This window comes from Budorcas taxicolor, chromosome 20 (assembly GCF_023091745.1).
Source record: "Budorcas taxicolor isolate Tak-1 chromosome 20, Takin1.1, whole genome shotgun sequence".
In the NCBI taxonomy this organism is placed as follows: Eukaryota; Metazoa; Chordata; class Mammalia; order Artiodactyla; family Bovidae; genus Budorcas; species Budorcas taxicolor.
In genome coordinates, this window is record NC_068929.1 from 36,461,887 (window position 1) to 36,468,037 (window position 6,151).

The 6,151-nt window shown below is 35.3% G+C and overlaps 1 non-coding gene across 1 annotated transcript; it reads left to right on the plus strand.

Moving 5' to 3' along the window:
- Positions 1–2,112: 2,112 nt before the first annotated feature.
- On the plus strand, positions 2,113–2,201 carry TRNAY-GUA (transfer RNA tyrosine (anticodon GUA)). Its single transcript is given in 2 exon segments — positions 2,113–2,149; positions 2,166–2,201. It is a non-coding gene; the product is annotated as a tRNA-Tyr (tRNA).
- Positions 2,202–6,151: the final 3,950 nt, after the last annotated feature.

A 6,151-nucleotide genomic window follows, 5' to 3' on the forward strand; every position in this document is an offset into this window, starting at 1 on the left:
CTGTGTCTCTTAGGTATAAACTAGGAGCCACATCTCAGGATATTTTTTTAATATTGGTCAAATAGAATAAGAATGGCATGAATAATCATAATAGATGTATTCTTTCAAATCTTAGTAATAAAATTTAACAGTGAGGAATAATGAGTAATATCTTGTGGGAAATTACACCAATTGCCATGTGTGAAGAATTTAAGTTTTGTAACTACACAGAGTATATGATAATGCTGGGTTATAATTTCCTTGCTATAAATTCTTGTAAGTAGAAAGTAACTTACTTCCCTGTTACTAGCCCATGCACACTGGGACATTCTTCCTTAACACCCTGCAGGTGTCCACATTACTTAGCCATAGCTTTATTCATTTTATTGAAGTATACTTGATTTATAACATTGTGTTAGCTTCTGGTATATAGCAAAGTGATTCAGTTATACATGCTACTGCTCTGTCGCTTCAGTCGTGTTCGACTCTTCTGCGACCCTAGGAACAGTAGCCCACCAGTCTCCTCTGTTCATGGGATTCTCTGGGCAAGACTACTGGAGTGGGTAGCTATTCCCTTCTCCAGGGGGATCTTCCCAACCCAGGAATCAAACCCAGGTCTCCTGCACTGCAGGCAGATTCTTTACCAGCTGAGCCACAAGGGAAGCAGTAGCAGAAGAGATGGTTAGAGAGCAACACTGACTCAATGAATTTGATCAAACTCCGGGAGATAGTGACCAACAGAGAAGCCTGGCATGTGGCAGTCCATGGGGTTGCAAAGAGTCAGACACGACTTAGTGACTGAACAACAGTTTATATCTGCTAATCCCAAACTACTAATTTATCCTTACCCCATCTTCCCTCTTTGGTAATCATAATATTGCTTTATATGTCTATGAGTCTGTTTCCATTTTGTAAAGTTCATTTGTATATATAAGTGATATCACATTATAATGTCTTTCTCTGTATGATTTGCTTTACTTAATATGATCATCTCTAGGTCCATTCATGTTGCTACAAGTGGCATTATTTCTCTTTTTTTAAATGAAGAAGTGATATTTCTTTGTATATAAGAATCACAGAGAGATGATATGGGGAGAGAGGTGGGAGGGGGGGTTCAGGATTGGGAACTTATGTACACCTGTGGCGGATTCATGTCAATGTATGGCAAAACCAATACGGTATTGTAAAGTAAAAAAATATATATATATATAAAAGAATCACATCTTGTTTATACATTCATCTGTTGATGGACATTTGGGTTGCTTCCATACCTTGGCTATGGTAAATAGTGCTGCTATGAACATAGAAGTGCATAAATCTTTTTGAATTAGAGATTTTTCCAGATATATGCCCAAGGGTGGGGTTGCTAGATCATATGGGAACTCTATTTTTAGCTTTTAAAGAAATTTTCATACGGCTTTCCATGGTGGCTGCACCAATTTATATTCCTGCCAATAGTATAGGAGGGTTCCCTTTTCTCCACTCCTTCTCCAGCATTTATTATTTGTAGACATTTTGATGATGGTCATTCTGACCAGTGTGATGTGATACCTCACTGTAGTTTTGATTTGCATTTCTCTAACAATTAGCTATGTTGGGTATCTTTTCATGTGTCTTTTGATAATATGTATATCTTCTTTGGAGAAATGTCTATTTAGGTCTTTTGCCCATTTTTAAAATTGGGTTATTTATTTATTTTGTCATTGAGTTATATAAACTGTTTGTATATTTTGGAAATTAATTGTCAGTCACATTGTTTGCAAATATTTTCTCCTAGTCTGTATGTTGTCTTTTGTTTCATTTATGATTTCCTTTGCTGTGCAAAAGCTTAATGGTTTGATTATGTTCCATTGTTTATTTTCAGTTTTATTTTTATTGCTTTGGGAGGCTGTCCTAAGAAAACACTGTTACTATTCAGAAAATGTTTTGCCTATGTTCTCTTCTAGGAGTTTTATGGTGCCATGTCTTATATTTAAGTCTTTAAGTCATTTTGAATGTATTTTTGGATATGGTGTGAGGGAATGTTGTAATTTCATTGATTTAAATACAGCTGTCAAGTTTTCCCAACACAACTTGCTGAGACTGTCTTTTCTCCATTGTATATTCATTATATTTTCAGTCATATGTGTGTTCCCTTCGGTAGCTCAGCTGGTAGAGCGGAGGACTGTAGATGCCTGTCTGTGGCCATCCTTAGGTCGCTGGTTCGATTCCGGCTCGAAGGAGAAAGGTTTTATATTTATCAATGGAACAGAATACATAGCCCAGAAATAAACCCACATGCCTCTAGTCAATTAATCTTTGACAAAGGAGACAAAAATGTGCAATGGAGCCACAACTTTAAATACTGCATTTTTGAATTTTTATGCAAAATCAAGATTAGTCTTATGACTCTTTGTGTCTGCAACCCAGCATTATTTACTTTGAGAACTGTGCCATTTTTCAGTGTTCTGATTCCATGGATTTTCTGCCAAACCCATTAATTTGGAGGTTGCATGCTTACTAATTTTTCTATTTTAGGAAGGTAGCTCCATAATTTCCTCATCCCCCAGCGATATTTATGTGGGGTGTCCTCTTGGATTGTGTTTCTTAGCTCCTATTCTCTTCTTTGTACTTTACAAATTAATCACTCAATCTGGGAAATAAGGATCTAGGCATTTGTAGTGTCCTTTCAGAATTTTTTGTCAGTTGCTATGTGATTTATTATAGATTTTGGCGTTCATCTCTTCTTGGTCCACAACTATCTTTGTTGGTCCAGGAAAGACACTTTGTGTTTGGCTCCTTAGCCATTTTGTGTTAATGATAGTTTGTCTGTATTTGATATAGTATATATTTTGTAACACTTTCTGTAGGGCATGTAAAGGCAAGTTTATATGCCTGTTTTTCATACAAGCTGTCAAAGATACTCTGACTCCATATATATAGCCTTTTAGTGCTCAGTTCAGTTCAGTTCAGTTCAGTCGCTCAGTCATGTCTGACTCTTAGTACAAATATTATATAATTATTAAATAGCATGCATTCTTATATCTTAGAACTATGCTATTTTTTTATAGTAACTGTAAAAAAGTCCTTATATGTATTTTCAGAGATATCTGAACATGTTCTTAGTATTTTGGTCAAATGACATTTCCAAACCATATGTAATAATGAAATGAAATTGTATTATTGTCTATATGGGAAGGTAAAAAATATGTCTTGTATAAGTGTGATACATAATAAATAATTTAGTCATCATTTGGTTTTACTTCGTGTATGCTACTGCTACTGCTAAGTCACTTCAGTGGTGTCTGACTCTGTGTGACCCCATAGACAGCAGCCCACCAGGCTCCCCCGTCCCTGGGATTCTCCAGGCAAGAATACTGGAGTGGGTTGCCATTTCCTTCTCCAATGGATGAAAGTGAAAAGTGAAAGTGAAGTCGCTTAGTCGTGTCCGACTCTTGGCGACCCCATGGACTGCAGGCTACCAGGATCCTCCGTCCATGGGATTTTCCAGGCAAGAGTACTGGAGTGGGGTGCCATTGCCTTCTCCAGGAATAATCATAAGTGTCATCAATATAGCATAACAAGGACTAGTAGGGGCATTAGTCAATTTTAAATTCACATCGCCAGGATGGCTCAAGTCCCTCCTTGTTCAGGGATCAGAAGATCTATCTCCTGTCTGTTTTGGAGTATAATTTTTGTCAAGCTGTGTTGGCTCTTTACAGCTATCTTGAGAAATACTTAGTGTATAGTAGACAAAATGAGGCCTAGGTCTTAGGCTTGACTTTTTAAATCAAAGATGTATGCATTTTCATTTGCTTTTTCCAAAATGACTGTTTTGATAAAAAAAAAAGTACACAAACTTCAATCCTTCTAAAAGATCTTTAGGCTATAAAGAATAAATGCAGTGATTATAATATATATAATATTATATAATATATAATCATATAATATTATATAATATCATATAATATTATATAATAATATAATATATAATATATAATCAAGGAAATAAATATTCTCTTCAACATTGCATTCACATAGTAATTGCAGAACCAGAGGGTATGGTTATCTTTAACTTAGGATAGTCTATGTTTATAAAGTTTTAATTTCATTTCTTACAATTTTCCTACAAGTTGTATAAATAAGTGCATATATATTTCCCTATATACAACTTGAGTTAAGAAACAGAATTTAAAGTATTCCATTTATATTGTATCTAGGATACTAATCAGTGAGTTGAGAAAATCTCAGTTCATTCATTAATTGGTGATTTTTAAAATCTGAATTGATTGATTGACTATATTAGATCATTAACTTAATACATCGAAATATTTTGGATTAAATATTATCATACATGGAATTTGCTCTAAAATCATTCAGTTTGAAATAGCAGTGTCTAAAAAATAAAAGTTTCCCATGAGCTGATAGTTATTGAGTCTGAATGATGAGTATGTGAAGGTTTATTTACTGTTCTCTACACTTTTGCAAGTGTGTGAAATTTTTCATGATGAAATATATTAAAAGACACCAAGTAATAAGATAGCTGTGACTGCAAATTACCAAAATGTTTGTTATTTACCACCAGAGCAGTATAGGTTTACAAAAGTTGGCCATCATAAACATACACTCAGAGCAAATTATGAATCTGTTCACGTTCAGCACTAGAGTTGTGGACAGCTACTCTGAATGTAGTTTATAGCTTAGATACAGAATCCTGTAAGTTTATGCATTTACTAAGACAAATACAGGATTTAGCCAAAGGTGTAGTCTTACATGATGCTAGAATGGTAGTCAGGAAAATGAATAAAAGCACAAATAGTCATTGAGTCTAATTCTTTGTTTTTCTGTACTGAGCATTTTTCAGAGCTCCCAGATACTTGTCCTTCCTGTATCTCACACTATGTCCAAATTTCTGACACTATCTCCCATTGCTGATCTGTAGTTCTAGGGCTAAGGCTAGACTGAGAGCTCATTATCTGACTTTTCTTCTCAGAATCTCTTCCTCTAAGGTGTTACTGGTGTCCCACAGCATTACCTTTGCCTGTCAAGACAGCCCTAGATATAGATGATTGCCTTTGGGGTTTGCAAGAAGAGACTGAAAAGAAATGCAAATTGAGTGAGTTATTCTGCAGCAGGGATTATCATTGCTTCTGTGTGCCTTGGGAACTATTCGAGAATGGCAGGGTAGAAGAGGTTTTGCAGGGCAAACATGTGCATGAACACTCATGAGCTTGTGCATGCAGGCATAAAAATTGCTTTATTGCATCAATCTGCTCATGCCATAAAATGTAAGTGAAAATTTTACTGATGAAGAGTACATATCAAAGTTGTCAATGTCATTAATCATTTGCAAAGGTCTACTAGACTAGTACTCTTAGAGCTCCAAATAAATTAAGTTGGGCTGTGTCCTTCTGCTTATTGGTCTGAAAGAAAAATAGTCCCTGACATCTAGGATTTCTGGTATTATCAGCCAGGCCTTGGTGTTCACCTGTTAAACATAAACACATTCATGGAACATTGACACTGGACAAGGCCACTCCAAGACCTTGAGCAACTGCAACAAATAAGAACATGAACCCTCTATAATCATATCTAAAACAGATAAAACATTAGTAGTGTATATGTCACAAAAATGATCTGATATACCCTACTCTAATGAGTGACTCTTACTTCTTTATTTCTTATCAGTTCAATTCAGTTGCTCAGTCGTGTTTGACTCTAGCCTTAGTCTAGTATCTCCTCCTTGTAGATAAGATTTATGAAGATACTCATTGAATTACTCCCTACACCACTTCCTGACAGAATCCAAATCAAAGCAAAGCCCAACTTCCTTAAATCCTTCTTAAATCTCCAAATATAAGAGAAAGTCCTATAATATGTACTTTCTAACACTCTCTTACTTATATGGCCCAGGGTTCCCATGATGTGGATTCTTCCTTACTACAAAAAGCTATAAATCCAACTTGTATAATTTCAGGTATGTTCTTGGCAATCATTGGCTAGAGGATAAACTATTATTAAAGAGTTACAATGGGAACCTTATACTTGGTGAAGCAAGCATGGTTCTTCTGTCCAACCATCATTTGTCATTAGCTTTTAAAATTGTGACAAAATATACATAACATAAAATTTACCATCTTAATTATTTTTAAGTGTAAAATTCAGGGGCATTAAGTACTTTCACATCATTGTG